Raw genomic sequence first — 18,907 nt, forward strand, 5'->3', positions numbered from 1 at the left:
GAACTTGCCAATCAGCTATAATTTCGCAACGCTTTAAAATGGTGATCGGACAAAAGAAAAAAATGAAGAAAATGTGCGTGAAATGAAACTATCGATTTACAACAATAGTAAAACCAATAAAAGCAAATTAATAAAACAATCAATAAATATAAGATAAACTTGTTCGTTTTGTGAGTTCTCCAAGCCTTTCTAATGGATGTAATAGGAAAACTAGGAAAACTTTTTTAAAATGTATAAAAGTCTACATTTTAAATGCTAAACTGTCATTTTAGGGATCACGAAATTTAAACCATATTTGGTAGTTCATTTAAATCGATGAATTTGAGACAAAACTGGTACAACTACACATTCCCGTGCTTTTTTCCACATTTTATTTTTTTAATTTGTAAAGAATCCTGTTTTTTGGCACGTTTTTAGTCGATTCCAGGGCTGAGCTATTTTTACAACTTTTTCCTATTTAGGATATCAAATCAAAAGAATTTCCCTCTGCAATTTTCATGCCGAAAACCAATTGAAGGCAATTAAAACGCATTTTCTGTGCAATTGATGATGACCTACGACAAAGGAAATGAAGTCATACCCATACACACACGCGAGACTCACGCACACATCCGCACAGCAAGAGGCAAAGTGCAGGCCAAAAGCGAATGAAGAACAAAAACAACAAGCAGGGGCCCTACGAAAGCCAACAACAACAAAGTGCAAATTGCAGTGCGCATGCACATGAACACACACATGCATCCGCAGCACACACAGATACTCCAAGGCGAATTGCAGTGGTGTTCGGTCGCTTTTGTTCGCCTGCGAAATGAAAAAACAGCTCGAAAAAGTACTTAAAAATATAATTAAATTTTAAAAATTACTCGATAGGCTATTCAGAAATATCCACAAAATTGGGGAACTTTAATAAATTTCATTTTTTTCCGACTGCATTCCTCCTCTGTCTGTCCTCCTTTATTTATAATATTAAAATGCACGTCATGCCAACGACAGTTGAATGCACTCGGCCTTTGCCTCGAATGGCTTCCCCCTTGACTGATAATGATAATAAACAGATTATTCGCTTTTTCCAATACGTTTTTGTATTGAAAGCAAGCTCTCCAGCCGCTAGCTTCACTTGGATGCCACAAAGCATGCTTTCTAAGCAGTTTTCGAAATTCGAAATACTGTATATGAGAGTAAAAATAAACTATTTTTTTCAATATTTCTATACTTTTTTCAAAGCTGGTCGGAACCCATTGAATTTCAATGCTTTCTGAATTCGCGTTGATATTCTATTGTCTTTACAATATCTACATTTATGTAATAAGTAATTCGTTAAACAGTATATTCTTATCCTGACCACAGAGTTGCATTGTTCATACTTTATACGCTTACTCCCATGTTATTTATTTAGTTCTGACTCATGGTCCGACGGCGTTTCCTTTCGACCTTGAGTGAAGTATTTAAAGTAGAATGGGCAGTGCAATTATTAAATTCTCTGCGAACCGCAGAGGCATTCCATTGCACTTGGTGGTTGTCGTTCTCTGGGCCGCTGGCTTGAGTTGTGTATCTACAACTAAAATTACTCATCATCAGCATTTCCATAGAAATCAGAGCTCAAAACAATAATCCAAAGTAGGGAAGACTGCTTTATTATTAAATGGAAAGGCTTTTATACATTCACTTCACTTCACACTTTTTATACATTCACTTGAACTCTGATTAAAAAACTACATTAAAAACTACTTTTCAAAAAACAAAACCTGTTATAACTATAAAATTGAGACTAAAAGCGACTTAAAAATGGAAACTATATAACAGAAAAAACGATTAAACTTGATATATAAATGAAATCTAACAAAGGACCTAAAAGCACCATAAACAGGAATGCTAACAAACATAAAATCAAAGTAAATGTGAATTTATAGAATCCTTTCAGGACTTGAAAAGTTTGCAAGCAAAAAGGCAAAAATACACAAGAAATGACAGTACTTTTCCTACTTCCTTCTTTCGTACCATTTGAACTCCATTTTTTTTTATTGGGCAAGTGCAAAAGGGATGGGTAGAGGTGCCAAAGGACAATGGTTCAAGTGCAAAGAGGATGCCAAGCCGCATGCAACAATGCCAACAACAAGGACCGAACGAACGCCGAAGGACATGCCGTGCAATTTCCTTTTCTGTGGTGAGTTGCAGCTATTGCGTATACGCCGTGTGGTGTACAGAGCGAAAGAGAGGCCACTATGCCGTCTGGATAGACAGAGAGCGACGCTATTTATAGCAGGGAGCTCCAAAACCGAGCTCAGCCTTGATTCCGCCCTTGAACTAACATTGCTGGGGAACTATTCCTGTCTCTCCAGTCCTGACCCTTCCTGTCCCAACCCGTCCCTTCCCGATTTCGTACCCTTCGAATCGCCCAGCAGTCGTCACAGCTGGAAACCAGTTGGGGAGCACATATGCGGAGGATGTGCCAGGGAAATACTGGAGGTACAGGAGGCACTTGGGGCATCCAGAACCACAGTGCATATGCTGCCAGTCAAGCGGTGATTTTGAGTTTGCAGTTCGCTCTTTCGCACTGTCCCATGCCTTATGCCCCATGCCTCATGTCCTTGCCCCACCAAACTGAACTCATCAGGCTTTGACATTGATTTTGTGCATCCTGCAGCTGTGTTTGTGCCTCCTCCGCTCCCATTGCAACCATGCAACTCCCACTCAACTCTACTCAGCTGTCAGCAGTTGCTGATGTCATGGCTGTTAATACAAATAATTTGATTGTTTAGCAAGCACTTAGAAATAAAAGCTTCAAAAGCGGAAAGTATGATAGCTGATATAGGATTGGAGTTATAGGAGGAGTTGGGTCGATTTACGGATAATGGTTAACCTTGAATTTGTTTGTGAAATCCACATTAGCTGGTATCGAAATTGGAGAAGGTGTTTGAATAGCAGTTGGATTTTAAACGAGATCAATATACAAATCACATACAAACTGTGGGCATTGAATAGTCAGGTGCAACGTATGATATATGGAGATGTCAGCCAGTTCTAAATTATATATTAGTTATTATGTACTTATTCCACTACAGTTGGCTAAGAAGCTATTTTGCTACTGGGTAAATGTTCATATCAAGTTGTTGATTGAAATGTATTCAGGATAAACTAGATAAACAACTAAATACTTATTTAAATTCCATCTATTGACTTATGAATCAATTTTTGGCTGTAAAGCAAATTGCTACCTGTAGATTTTCAATGCACTCTTTCCTGTGTAAATTATTTAAATTTAATGCGTAATAAATGCGAAATAAAAGGAAAGTTGCCTGATGAAAAAGAAACAAGAACCACAATTGAAACTTGAGCAAACAAAGGGCTGCGGAAAATGTTTGCAAATTGAGTTTCAAGTAAATATGAGCAATGCAATGTGAAAAGTAAATACACGGAGAGAAACGCACACCAATAAGTCGCTGAGAGCGCACAACTACAAACGAAGTGCTGCACTCACAGATGGTTGGATAGACCGTGGAAAAGTCTCTCAGCTTGTATCTTTGGTCTGTGTGTGAGCTTGTGTCTGTGAGCATCTTTGTATCTATCGGATGCAGTTTTACGCTTTAAAAGGAATTCTGTAGTTTATGCATGCGATGCGTTGTCTATATAAAAACTGCCGTCTCTTTCGCTCGCCTCCAGGCCCTCTCTTTCTATGACTGTACTCCGGCAGCCATGGAAACGACGTCATCGCATCATCGTCGTGCGTTGAGATGCCGAACCTAGCCAGCAATGGCGGCCTCCTCCCCAATTCCACGTTCCACCTCTCTGTCGCCGGAAAAATGCAACCAAATTGGGAATCAATATGGGCAAATATTGAATCATAATAGTTCAAATCAGATTTATTCATTAAGTCTTAAGTGAACGTACAAAATAGAACGGTAGGGAATGGAGTGAGAATCTACTTGTGTAGCGATAAGATACTGGGGAGGGAGGATAGTTTAAGTTCCTCCAGAGTATGGGACAGAAATTATTCCCTTAAGAACCAGCCGCAGCAACATAGCAAGTTCTAGCACTTCAGCCCCCCCGTCTCCCACTACAAGTTCTTGGTTCTGTTGTGTATCTGTGTATCCTGTGTCTTCCTCTTCATCGTTTTTTGCCACTTGCATCCGCAAAAAATTCGAAATAGCCATGGGAGATGAGGTGATGGGACTCATAAGCAGCTTTAGGCACTATTAAAGCCTTCTCTCCTTCTTTTATTTTGAGTCAAAGCATTTCAATTAAAACATATTACGCATACGCCACGTTGCACGTTAGTGGGATAGAAGCGGATTATTAGGCGGGCTTAATAGCTAAAAATTCATCAGAGAATGTTTTTAAAGATAGTAAAAAATGCTTGAAAAATGTGGCGAGTAACGCAGTTAATGTAGATATTAAATAGAAAAAAAGAGAAATATGTCACATGAATGTTTTAAAACATTCTGCTTAAAGCTAAAGCTGTAAACGATAATTGAATTCATTCTGACGAAATTGCTGTAGAAGCTTGCAGCAATTCCATTTGCAATTAAAGCATGTGCACTTAAATATGTTTAGTTCAATAACACAACGTTATGAGATCCTATAATCCGGCAAACACAGACCCTCAAGTGACTTTGCTGATGTCACAAATTGCTGGTCAGAGTTGCGTATACGCCATGTTGACATTCACAAGCTGCCACACTAAATGCACCTGTTCAAAGCTCGGTCTCCTGCTGTGTCATCAATAACTAACGACCATAATCCTGGTCACCCGCGGCTGCTTCTGTCTCTTGTTCCCTTGCCTTAGTTCTCCCCCCATTGTACATTTTTCGTTGCCAAGCAATTGGAACGGAGATGAATTCAGAGCGGTAGATTGACTGCAACGGAGGGTCGACAACAGATTAACCCTTGGCGAGCTGCTTGATTGACTTTGCTGCGCATGTGCTGGAGGATCACCCTCCCGAAAAAAGGTTCCGAACTTGCCCCATAACTGTACTTGTGCAAAAAGAAACTAAACCGTATTCAGAGCATGACCATCAAACAAAAGGGGGAATCCTCATCGCAAGATAAAGGGGCAATACAAAGAAGAACTAAGAAAGTGAACGAGAGTTAGAGGGGAACATATAGAGATTGCATTCCAGGTCGTATAAAGGGTTAGCTTTGTCTACGTTGCAATTTTCAAAACATTTCCATATGTACGTTTTTTTTCTGCTGCTGTCGCTGGTCTCGTTCAAATGCATCGTAATGAATGTCATCCGTTTCACTTTGAATTATGTCATCCACTGTGACACACATTTGCAAACACTGCCAGCTCGCATACACACACCCAAGTGCAATATATAAAGTCGTATATATATACAATCATATATGTAAATATAAACATGCATAGCCCAACCAACTGTTTCTCATTAGCCATAGAAAATGACCCCTTCCTTCCTTCGCCTGGCTCCCCATTTGGTCTTCGGTTTCATTAAGGCTTTGTTTCCGTTTTTGTTACACAAGAGTTTTTGTGTATATCTACATATTTCTGAAATCGAGAAGGTTCCAATAACTGCTTAACTATATTATAAATAGAATAAAATAAATAGAGTAATAGTAGAATTATATCTTTTGTGATATAATTATTTCGTTAGGAAGAAGGGTGCAGTGAAGTATATAAGCAAATTAACTTTCCAGATAGATGTAATATATATTTCTCCTATTTACTTTATGCAGTCTATATATATAATAATAATTGGAGATGATTCCACAACTACATTGAAACGTAGTGGATTACGGATTGTAATTCTACACCGACCCAAAACAATAGAAACAATTTTAATCGTTAAATCGTTAATTGTTAAAAATAAATTCTCACAAGCCCCTGTTTAAATGAGCAACATTTAAATTGATGTGAAAAGCTGGTGCTGGCACAAAACCATTACGGAGGAAACATATACCCAATAAATTGTAGTACAACTAAAAAATATTGCTAAATTTTTTACTTTGTTTTTTGTTTACTATAAAGTATTGCCGAATAGATTGTTGGTGTTAATTAATATTGTGTGGAATGGTGGCAGTTTATCTGACCCTCAAATACGTATTGAATTTTCATACGACTTTCCCGGGTCATCGAAGTATCAATGTAGAGCTCTCAAGTTGGGTAAGATAAGGTAATTTTCCTTGTTTCTACATGTTGGATGTTTTCGTCTTGTAGATAGATTGTAGATAAAGAAGCTGCCTTCTTTACCTTTGCTGTTACCAATTCAGATGAAGGTTACAAACTAATTTTCAGCGCAATTTTCGTGCCTTTTTATTATTAAGTGGATCGCTGGCATAAAATGTAACCAATATAGCCGGTCTCAATTTCATCAGATGTTATCATAAAAATAAACCCAAATTACTGCCTTCGTTCAACACCGGCAGATTCCTTGTAAAGGCGCAGAAATTACATGAAAATTATATAGTCGCTGTCCTTAGCGCTTCCTCCGATCTTCAGTTGCTGTCCAAGTTGCTAAATTTAACGGTACAACTAATTTATGCCGCCAGCGAAAGAAGAAACTTCTAAAGAATTGGCCCGAAACAAAGTCAGAAAAACAGACAATGAACTCCAACTGCACAGAACTCGACTGAAGGCGGAAGTTCGCCAAAGAAGCCAATTGAATGCATCGAAGTTGCATAAAAAAGGGAAAGAACGCAAAACAAGTGCAGTTCGACGAGTCTTTAAAGTTTTGGTGAAAGGGACTTGTTTACAAATAAAAGGAATGTACTTTTACTAAATACTAAGGAAATATAAATATAACAACTAATTTTTATATAACTCTGAATAAATAACTCTAAAACAATTATAATTATAATTCAAAACTATTAAGAAGTAGAAGGTATCAGGTACTAGGTATTAGAAACAAAATGGAGAAATAGAAAGGAGTTTGAAACAATCATGAAGGAGAGAACTGCACTTAATTGGCAGCTGCCTTGAGGTGGCCAACAGAAGGAGCAAGGAGTCAGGACGAAAGGACTAAGTGAAAGAACTGCAGCCGGATAGCAGACACTTTTTCCTCAGCTTCTTGGTTAGATTTTGTTTGTTTGCTATACACGGCGTATGCGTAATTAGATCTGTGTATTTACATTAGCTTCGTTTGCTAATTGGTCTGAAGTTGCTTAGCGCATCGCACTCGGAAGCTAACAAAGACAGTACACTTAAAGAAAGTTGGGAGATTCTCAATTTTTATATATATAAGTAACTATGTTTAAATGTTTTGTGTAATTAGAATACATGATATTTTAAATTACTTTTTGCTTTGTCACATTGAAATGTATCTCGACTTTTATTGATTTTGTTTGTTGGTTAACGAGATCGTTAATTTGAAAATGGTGTGTAGCTTTTATTTGGCATTTATTGGCACATTCTAAGCTCCGTTTATTTGCATAGGATTTTCCTTGGTGCAAGACAGACATTGGCATTGAATCGATGTTGATAATGACGAAGATGAAATTCAGGTTTTGGCTTTAAACGATCCTCGACCCCGGACTGCTCGCCAGAATGTTTGCCTTCTCTTTGACTTTTGCAGACCCCTTTTTGTAGCCCCTTCCCAGTGAGCCAGTGACGTTGCATTCATTTTCTGCAACAGCCATGAAACGAGTTTTTGCCACCGTTCTTCCCGCTTTTTTGCCGCTTCTTCACGTCGTCTTCCCCCCTCCGCACACACATTCACAATCTTCTGCCACTCCCCTCGTAGCCCCCTTTCCCCAGCCTAACCCCGTTTCGAACCCCTTTCGTACCGTACCGTCCTCCCCTTCCGCTTGTCACGCTCTATTGGACTCTTGATGTGGTGCGACTTTGGTTCGTCTACCTTCTGGCTTTTGTTTAGTTGCCATGTTGCATAGGATTTTGAACCCGTTTCGCTCACCCCCTTTCTGCCACCAACCACCGCCCGTGGCCCATTGCATGTGGCGTCCCTAACCTAACCCAACTTTTTAGCGCAAACGCTTTTGTTTCTCTGCTGTTTTGTGTTTGTTGTCTTTGCCCTGCACGTTTGCTGGCTGTCTTCACACACACACACACAACACTCATAAAGGAATGGAAACCAAAAAAATAAACCATATTTTATGGGTTTTCATTGGGGAAATTGCATTTGTGGCTATCTCTCATCGGCGGTGGCATGTGTTTATTGTTCAATTAACCCGATTTTCCCCGAAACTGTCGACATTTTAGTAAAGCTTTTCACATCTTTTATAACCATTTAAATTGATTATAGTATTAAATGTGTCAGCAGAATCTAACTAAGTCTATGTATCTCCCAAGCTTGAAGTCACTTTAGCTGGAAATTATTATATGCAAACTCAAGTTATCTAAAAGATGTTCTAAGAACACTTTGAGGCTTTAACCCAAATTTTGTAACTGAAAACTTAAATCATCGACGTCACGGCAACTAATTAAATTTTCAGGAAAAACTTTGTTTAATTTCGCCACTTTTCCACCTTTTTGCACTGGCATTCTGGCATTCTTGATAACTTTCCTGCCTCTTTCTTGCCACCAAACTTTGGCATGTCAACTGCTAGAGGAGTGCTGCTCCCACAGGAAAAAGATCTCGTTTTAATGGAAATAATTGCAATTTTGTGCCAAATTTATGACCGGCACCCACGCACACTGGCCGAAAAGTCGAGCCGAATCGAAATCTCCTGCATTCACACTCATAACTCACTCAAGCCAAAGACAACGGATGCTCTCTCTGGCATATGAAAATTTGCAAAAGTAATTTGTGGCACATGTGGGTGGGCTCGGTACAAATGCCAGTTGTGGGTGCCACAAGGGGGCGGGGGCGTGAAATGCAATCAACTACAATGAGAAATTACGTGCAACAAAAACGAAAAGGCAACAAACAAAAAGACAGCGGCAAATGTGTGTAAGCTGCGCGTATTTCCTGTTTGCCTGTGTGTTTGTACGCAAATATGCAAAGTGAATGAAATCGTCAGCGGCCTCGCCAACAAAAATGCACTCGAAGAAAATACTGGCAGTTGTTGATTTTAGTTTGTTAAAATGGATTTCACATCAAAACGTATATACTAAAAAATCATTTATGTTTTTATCACTAAAACTGAACTAAAAAATTTCGTCATAGAACCACAATTTATGGTTCATGAGTAGTACAGTCATAAAAGCTGTAAAAATTGTCAACATAATTTTTTAAAAAGCCCAACAAATTAAGCAATCTTTTCTTTTATTCCGAAATAATTCGTATTTTACAATGCAAAAAATGTAAAGCACAAAAAGCTAAGGCTGAAGAGAGCCGAAGAGCATCAGCGACTCTCTTAGGTTCTCTTCATCGCGCTTCGCTGCTGCTGCTGCTGCTGTTGCTGCTGCGCTGCAAGTTGCGTGTCATTGACCTTTGGAATTGCATGTTGCTGCTGCTGCTGCTGCCGGCGTCGCTTTTTCGCTTCCTCGATTTCGCTTGTGTGCCGCCGCTCTCCTCCGGCTACGTCATTCTACGCTACTTCGCAATGGAATACTGTCATTGCCACATTGAAGTTTTTTCATCTTGCCACATGAGGCAGCCTGTGTCAGTGTCAGTGCCTGTGCATGTGTCTGGTTGCTCACGTGCGCCCTCTCTTTCGCCCGCGCCGCCCGTCTCGCTCCCACACTTTGCGGAGTGCCAAATTATATCAAGGAAGGAATACTGTGCCGCTTATCTTCCGCCTCCATTGTTGCTCCCGAAAGTTATTTCAATATCTCCGGGGTGCCTCACTCCCCGCCCCGTTCCTTACAGGTTTTAATGCGCTTTTTTCGTCCAATATCTGGGGATTTCTTTCGGTTTCAATTAGGTGCTTAATCTTCCACTGAGAAGAATTATGCGGAACTTCTTTTATTTCGAAATAATGAAAAAGAATTTCACATCGTTTCGTGGCATTTGTATATGCTCTCAAAAATAAATTAACGCTTTTACAACTTAACAAGGGATTTTATTTGCAACTAACTAACAAAGAACTTTGAACTCGATTTTTGAAATTGAAAATGATATGCAAATATAATTCAAACACATGCCGGGATTGACCGACAAAAATGGTTTAAGCGAAAATATTTATATATAAAATGAAAATAGTATTTTATTATTTTATACCAATATTAACTGAACCATATGCTTATAGTTATATAAATGAAAGTCATGAAAAACTACCGAAAAGAAGATAAAATTCAATAAAGCCCTTCTCCATTGTTTCGCCACTGAACCATTGACCATCCGGCGGATAATTCGCGACAAACTCCAAAAACGAAAGCAACTGAATGAAGGGAAAAAGTTTGCCAGCGATTGTCTGGAGACTCTTGTCTCAGGGTTTTCAGTCGCAGAGTTTCCGAGTTCATTGAACGCCTTCGCCTTCGCCATCGCCTGCGCCCAGACATAAAGCAAACGCAAACTCAATAAGCGAACGCACGAGCAAATAAACAGCAGCCAATAAGAGATACGAGTGTGCAGATACAAATCGCAGCCAAAGATACTCTTCTCCTGCTGTCACAACAGGCCCAAAAGAAGAGCCCAAGACGGCGAAGATGCGTGGAAGAAGCAGCGGCAAAGCCGAGGGAACAGGTTGAGATGGTCCCAGCCTGAAGGGCCTTTGGGATCGATCGATCAATTGGTGTTTGTATGCTGGATTCTGGACCGGATTTGGTCGATCCTTAGGAAACCGAATGGCATCAAAGAGATTTCATTTCAAATATTTCTTAGTTTGGTTTTTACTATCAAATAAACAGTAAATTTGGAATCTTAAAATAAATAGGACAACGACTAACTTTATCTGTGGGATATTAACGAATATTTATGAGTTAAAAAAATTTAATTTTATATGTTTGTCTAAGGAAAAACAACGAAATTAAGTCCAAGGACTGTCCACAGAATCTCAAAATCACAAAACGTTGAGAGACACGCGTCATCTGCCATATGATTTAATTGGCGACAAAAATATTGCACAATTGTGGGCCTGCAGCTAACAGCCGAGCGACAAAAGGCCAGTCAAAACACGGCAAGTGCGGCTGTCCCAGGCCCAGAAACAGCACAAAAAGCCAGACCCAGACCCAGACTCGGCCATAAAAAGGAGCAGTCAATGTACCCAAAACCAAAAAGAAGATAAATATAAAAAACAGGCAAAGGAAACGTAGAAAGAAGAGGAAAAACAAAGCAAAGTTAGCAGGAACCGTAGCATGACGCGGCAGCCATGACCCACACCAACAAACAGGAAGAGCGGAGCGAAAGGCCAAAACAACTTTTGGCCAAAAAGCGGCAACTGTAATAAAAGTGCAGGAGCGGTGCGAGTGAGATGGCAGCAACCAGCGGGAGCGAGAGGGGCTGTGTGCATAGAGAGCGAGCATTTACTCGCTTCAACGCCAAATTTCAATTACAATTACCAACGCGATGGAGAGGACGAAAAAGTCCAGGAAGAGTATAAAGTTTACATCACAGGATAAAGGAAAAGTGCCTGAATCACTAGTCTTTGTAAAAAGATTGCGACTTTAGGAACTACTTACTTTTTCATTGCTAAAAATATTAAACATTATGTTGTAACCTCATGTTTCATAATAGTATGCCTTCTCAAGCAATAATTCCACAATTCTTTTAGCTTGCCATAATTTTATTCAATATTCAATTCAATATTTCTTATAACTTGATTAATTTCATTTTTATTTAGAAAATCTGAATTCTTTTAACCATTAAATAGTGAATAAGAAATGTATTTGTATTTCGTTTGTAATGGAAAAATCAAGTTAAGTAGATAAAAAATATAAAATTTATCTCAAGTATAAACTAGTTACCTCCAGCTAATACGTGTTCTCTCAGTGTAAATGTTTATGTTGTGGGCCAAAAGGAGTTAGAGGCTTAGAGTGAATGAAGCATAAGTGAGCTGAACTGCAGATGGAGGCTCGTTCTCCGGATTCGCTCTGCTGTTGCTGGATCCGTCGTATAGTCGTATATGGCCATTAAAAATGGCTGCTAACATGGCTGCGAACAACACTCACACTGGCGTACACAGAGAAAAAGAGGAGCATCAGACACTGCGGAAGGAGACACATAAGGCACACAACAACACAAACAAACGTGGCAGACCAACACAAACGCCACTTGGGGCAGCATTTAAATCGGAGCAGCTCCACGAACGGAGTTGCAAAACAGAACGCCCAAAGGTTAATCAACTCTGCAACTCTCGACTCTCCCATCTGCAGTACAGGGTTGCCATCGCGCAACTCCGCATTTTGCTGTTGTCTGTGGCAAGAAAGGGCGAAAAAGGGGGCTTGTTGCAGGTGAAGGGGTAAGCGGTTGGAGCGGCGAAGGCCAAGCAGCGGAGTCTAATTGAATTGGTTGGTTGGATGATGTTGACTCTGCTCCACTCTTTTCTGCCCCCCAACTCCAACTCCTTCTCAGTTTTCTCCTCTTTCGACTCCCATGACAATGGCATTGAGTAAGAATCACAGGTCTCTCTGCAAAGAGAGCTCAAAGAGTTAGAAGTGCACAAAGAGTTCAGCGTATTGCATAATTTCGTGCAACTCCAACACACATAGACGCTTTTGATCTGTCTGTGTGTAGGTTCCTCGCTCTGCATGTGTATGCGAGTGTGGCATTGGCTTTGATTGTGTGTAGGAGCTTTGGCCTTGGTTGTTTGCAACGCTGGTGTTGTCGGTAATCGGGAAATCAAATCAAATATCATGCATTTGGATGATTTCCTCATTAGGAGCCAATTGAGGAATATTAATACATCAGAGATCAAAACTTAATATAGTAAAAAAAAAGAGAACGTTTTTTGCGGTAATCATTTGTGTGTATAAATTGGAAAATGGATCTATTAAATATTTTAAATATAATTGTACGTATAATAATATTTCAACACCGAATATGCTCAATCACTGGAAATTAACATTGAAAATGTCGCAGTTTAAATTTAATTTTCTGCTGCCAGCGATAAATGAAAATTAATGGCAAAAACGCAGCTTGACAAGCAGCGAGCGAAGGAAAAGCAAACAGTTTCCAGATGATTGCATCCAGCAGACAGGACGCAAATGAGAATGTATTTTTGATTAATGAGCAAAGGGCCAAAGGATGACGCTTTTTTCGAACGTAAATAAAGAACTTTTAATAAAATTGGTCAGCAAAAAAATTAATTTCAATATGAGCAGTAAATTTATCAGGGTAGCACACACGGCGTATGGGTGATATTTTTAATAAAATTAATGTTAAGTGAAATAGCAAAGGTAAACACACAGAGAGTGCTACCGAGAGGGTTAAGAGCGCTGAAGAGAGCCGAGAACGAGTTGCAAAAAAAGCATGTTGCAAAAATTTGCAGCGCTGCTCCGCTGCTTCTGCTGCTGCGGACTGTTACCGGTTTTTAATAGGAAGGAAACCAGAAAGCAGCCCCTCATGCTGGTATTCGTGTGCTTGTGCGCTGGTGTGTGTGTGTAGCGTCTGTCTGCTGTGAATTTGTTGAGGCAGGTCCTGGCTGAAATACGCGAAAATAGGTACAGCCAACGAACTGCGCTCCAGACGACTGTCTGCTACCACCGAAAGAAGCATTGAAAACATGTGGAAAAGTGGCAGGGCCAATGGGGGAAGACGGCTAGAGAATCACATCAGCAGCAGCACCCAGAACCGAGAACCCAGAGCCCAGAGCCCAGAACCCAGAACCCGGTACCCCCACTAGTACCCCCACTAGTAAATATGTAGTATGGTAGCTGCAACATGGAACTGGCAACTGGGAACAGGGAACTCGGGACGACAACACACATATAGCCAAAACACTCGATAGATACAGCCGCAGTCGCCGCTCTGCCGCCGCTCAGCCGAGCATAGTGGCATAGCTATAGCTTCAGGTTCAGCCTCAGTTTCGGTTCTGAGCTTCAGCTGCAGCAACGTTTCCTCACCCAATCCACATCTGCACATAATATATATACCACCAACTGTATATACCCCTTCTCCGTGTAGCTTACATGGTTAGCTTCGCGTCGAACTATTTCTTATGTTCCTACATTTTTTTCGGTGATTCTTCCACGTTCGTGCAAAAAGATGAATATGTAATGCAATTTTTCCATCGCTGGCTTTTCTTTGTTGCAAATTGAATCGAACTGCAGCGAGCTGGCCGATCGGCTTACGTGGCCGGGGAGACAAATCTATGAGGGATTAGGCTAAGTCAAGTGGAATTGTTCTTTCACAAAGCTCTCTTTGCTGTTTATCCATGGTCAATGTGCAAACAAGTAATAATCATTCGAAGATAAGAAACGTTTTCGCTAAGATTTATTTGAGAAAAAACAATCTAATATGGATTTCGACAAATGCAGTGACATTAATTCTTTCTATTCTCTTACCTATCTCTTGCAGATTATCCCAAACTTATGTGACAACAATCAGCAAATGGTCAAAAGCAAAATGGTAATCAAGGTGGTAATAACGAATTAATTTAATATTTTAGCTTTTCCCTTATCAAATTCAATTCAATTTATGAAATTAAATTTGATCTTTTCATTTAAAAATTTAAATTATATTGTTTTCGTATTATTTCGTTTCTGAACTAGACTTTCCTTATTCCGCGGAAAAGCTAAATAATATAATTTTACCCGAAAATATTCTTTCTGTAATCAATTGGATTTTCTTTCAGATTCCTACAACTGAGATTGCCTCAATGAATGATCTGAGTTCAAGGTAAATATTTTTCTACATTTCTTAGTTAAATATATATTAAACTATTCCTTTAACTTTACAGTTGACTCAGAGGATTCCCTATCTATTGTTCTTCCTGAATTTCACAACTTCACTTAATGGATAAAAGCGTTTCATCATACAAAAGGGGTTGCTTTTTGATTCATCGAAACGAATTGAAGTTCACGACCGCCCTAATGATTTCTTATAACTCGAAATGGTGCATACTTACATATGGACCATTAACAGAAACCCGTAAATCCGAACTTGTGCTGTTTTATATCTGTTACAAGACCGGCATTATGGGAGTCTGTCAATGCAAACAACTGGTTTTTGGCAACAAAATCAATGACAAATCTAAAAAATCAAATACTGGCGGAGTAACGATAGGAGTTCAAATATATATATGTAAGATTGTTTATTATTATTAATTTAATTATTAGTTTAATTCTAAATGCGGTAATTATATAAAGTATTCTTAGTTTGTGACCGAACGACTGCTGCTGAGTACTCGACTGACTGCTACGCTGACTTCCACCCAACTCTACTGCTGCCTTGCGATCGTTCCTTCGATGACTGATTGTCGATAACTTCGATTTCCGACAATCATGTTGCTGCTCAACAGCGCTGCCAACCGGGTTGTTGCCAGCCTTCAGCCTTACTCCATGTTACATTCGGCCCTCCTGATCATCATCATCCGACCCGGATGACAATAGGTCTGCATTTTCGGCTATGTACTTCCACAACTTCATGTTGTCACAGCTGGTGGATGTGACATTGGGTCCTTCGACGTTTGCTGCTTTTTTAACGTCATATCTGCCATTGTCTTTGACTCCTGTGACTTCGTATGGACCTAAATACCCGCTTGCCATCTTGCGGCCAGCTACAAATTGGGTCCTTTTAATTGCAACCAGATCACCTGCTTTGTATTTGTATTCAGCTCGGCGCTTTTTGTCGTAATTGCGCTTGTAGTCCTTCTGCGCCTGCTCGATGTTGCGTTTTACCAACTGTCTCATCTCATAGCGGTCCTCGTTGAATTGACAGACCACTTCTTCTTGGAGCAGTTCCAGTAACCGATCCTCAACTCGGGTGTACATCTTGGTGCCAAACATGACCTCAAATGGTGACAGCTTCAGTGATGAATGCACGTGACAGTTGATCGCCTTTTGTACCTCAGGCACATATTTGTACCACTTCGACGGTTCGTCTGAAGACAGCTTTGGTATTATTGCCAAAATTAAACGATTTACTCGTTCTATCTGGCCGTTGCCTCTGGCCACTCCAGTAGTTGTGCAGACGTGTTCCACGTTATGGCTGCTCATAAATTGTTCGAACGCACCACTCGTAAAGGCCGTTCCTTTGTCGCTAACAATTCGCTTAGGGAAACCAAAAATGTTTGACCAGTCGGTCAGCCTCTTGACCACTTCTTCCTGTCCGGTTGATTTGGTTGGGAATAACCAGACAAACTTTGAAAACGCATCGACTGTTGCCAGAATGTATTTATACTGTTTGGCCGATGAATCCATTGGCCCCAAATGATCGATGTGTAGTGTGTGCAACGGTGCGTCTCCTTTATCTATGCAATTTAGATATCCCTCCTGCTTTCCCAACTTTTTGCTGTGGATGATACATTTTATACAGTTAGAAATTAGCTTTTTTACCTTGTATTCCAAATGAGGAATAAAAAATTGCTGCTGTATGCTATGCATCGTCTTTTGCAACGACAAATGGCCCACTTCATGTGCGCTTTGAATCACCTCCCTCTCCATTAGTGCAGGGACAACCAGTAGTTCATTGCCATTGACCATACTATACAACAGGCCACCTTTTAGCTTGTAGGGTTGGAATAGACGATCTTTTAGAATTTCCAGGATTGCTCTAATTGAATCATCGTTCTGCTGCGACTTTTTAATACGTGCTGTCAACTCGGATGTTATCATCATGCATGCTTGGGGATGGCGGCTTAAAAAATCAACGTGTCTCATTCTTTCTCCTGCACGATGTTCGGGTTGAAAATTAAAATCCTGCATATAGAGAATCCATGGGCCAACTTCTCTTGGGACATCTGCTTTTTTTGTTGTCTGTTTAAATGCGACACAGTCCGTGACGAGCTTGAAAGGGACTCCCAATAAATAGTGTCTGAACTTTTTCAGAGCTAAGTATGCGGCTTTTACTTCAAGGTAGTAACTATGACGATTTGATTCGGCTTTTGTAGTTTTTCTGCTCCAAAAGCAGACTGGGTGAAAACTGCCTTCGAACTTCTGCAATAAAACGGCTCCTAACCCGTCCTTAGAGGCATCTGTATGAAGTTCGGTTTCTGCTTCTCGTGAGTAGATCCTCAATACTGGTTCGTTTACCAGAATCTCTTTCAGCTTATTCACCGACTGCTGCTCTACTGGTCCAATGTTGAAAATGGCATCTTTTTTTAATAGGTCCGTCAGTGGTCTCGCAATTTGGGCGTATCCAGGTATGAATTTTCTGAAGAATCCTGTGAGACCCAGAAATCCTTGAACGGCTTTTACATTCTGAGGTGTTCCAAAGGAATTCACTGCTGATGTTTTCTCTTTTCCAGGGCATATTTGTCCACCTTCGATAATATGTCCCAGGAAATGAATTCGCCTCTGCATAAAGTTGCACTTCTTCCATTTTATTTTTAGACCAAATTCTGCAGCTCTCTTAAGTACCATTTCCGTCTTTTCCATGCATTCTTCTGGGGTAGCGGCATATACAATTATGTCATCCATATATAGCTGCTTCTTTACAGCTATAGCTTCTTCTTCAGATAGTCGGGTGTGTCCATGGCGAAAGGGTTTAATCACGCCATCAGGAATAATTTTGAGTTCGACTGGACATTGCTTTATCTGCTTGGGTGGTGTTTCGTATGTTCTCTCTATCATGCGTTCAACGTCTTCTCGGTATTGTGGTGCAACTGTAAAAGAAGATTCTTCACAAATATTAAACATTTGGGAATACTCAACCGCTTGTTTTTTATCTGCTTCCAGGTCAAGAAAAGTATAGCCTTCTGCACTACAAATAAGACGAAACTTGCTGATAAAATCGTGTCCCACTATTCCATCGCAACTGAATTTAGAATCGTGGACGACTAAAACGTTGTGGCTTGCTTCCACCTGGTCGGTCTTGATTAATGCTCTGAAGCATCCAATCGGCTGTGTTGAGGCATTTCCCAAACCTCGCAATACTGTTGCAGTGCGGTTTAAATCAACATCTTTCATCTTCTTGAATATAGCTTCTTTAATTATGGTCACATCTGATCCTGTGTCCACCAGACAGTTGATGATAATCCCATTTATGATTACTGGCTTTGTTCGTGCACTATCAACGTGAATGCGCATGCTGTTTACTTTTTCCGGACACTTGCTTGAGATATGGCCCTCTTGATTACAGCTGAAACATTTGGTAGGAAGTGTACAATCCTTTCGTTTGTGTTCCCTCGAACCACAGTTGAAGCAGTGATCTGCTTTTACACCTTGTGTAATTTGCTTTGGTTTTGGTTGAATATTCGGCTTGTCAACAATATTCAGACTCTCGTAGATTTCGAATTCTTGCTTTAATTCCTTAAGAGTTTTACAACGGAGCATAGCACCCTTATACTCCTTTTTAATGTCGAGGCCGTTTACGATATGAGTTATCAAAGCAACTGTTTCAACTTCACCTAAGGCTGCTATTTTCTTCATTTGTAACAAATAGTCGTGTAGAGTCTCCTCCCTCTTCTTCTTCCTGTCTTGCAACTTTTTGTGAATAACGGCGCTATTATAGCTGCCTGAAAATTCTTCAATTAGTAACTCTTTGAGTTCAGTGTATCCACTGACACATTCAGATTCTAAGAAAAGTTCTGCTGATCCAATCATCTTACTTCTGGCTTGAACATATTTTTGTTTCTCCGAAAGTTCATATGCCTCGGCATTTTTCTCAAAAATTTCAAACCATTTTTTAATAGGAATTGATTTGCCATCACAGTCACTTACAACTTTTTCAAATTTTTCTGCAGCGATAATTACTTGCCCCTCTTGTTTAGATTTTGCCAACATGCTCTGGGTTAGAGTATTCATCATTTGTTCAAATTTCTCTTCGACTTTAGCACTAGCGTCTTTATTCTGCTTCTTTGCCTCTGCTTCTCCTACAGGCGCCAACTTTTGATCTTCTTCGTTCATTTTTTCTTTTCTGCTTTCGTCCTCGCTTTCGTTCTCTAGAATTGCTTGTATTTGGTCGGTGTTAAGTTTTTTATTTGTAGGTGGTGTACGTGTGAACATTCCGCGACA

This window comes from Drosophila sechellia, chromosome 2L (genome assembly GCF_004382195.2).
Source record: "Drosophila sechellia strain sech25 chromosome 2L, ASM438219v1, whole genome shotgun sequence".
Classification (NCBI taxonomy): Eukaryota; Metazoa; Arthropoda; class Insecta; order Diptera; family Drosophilidae; genus Drosophila; species Drosophila sechellia.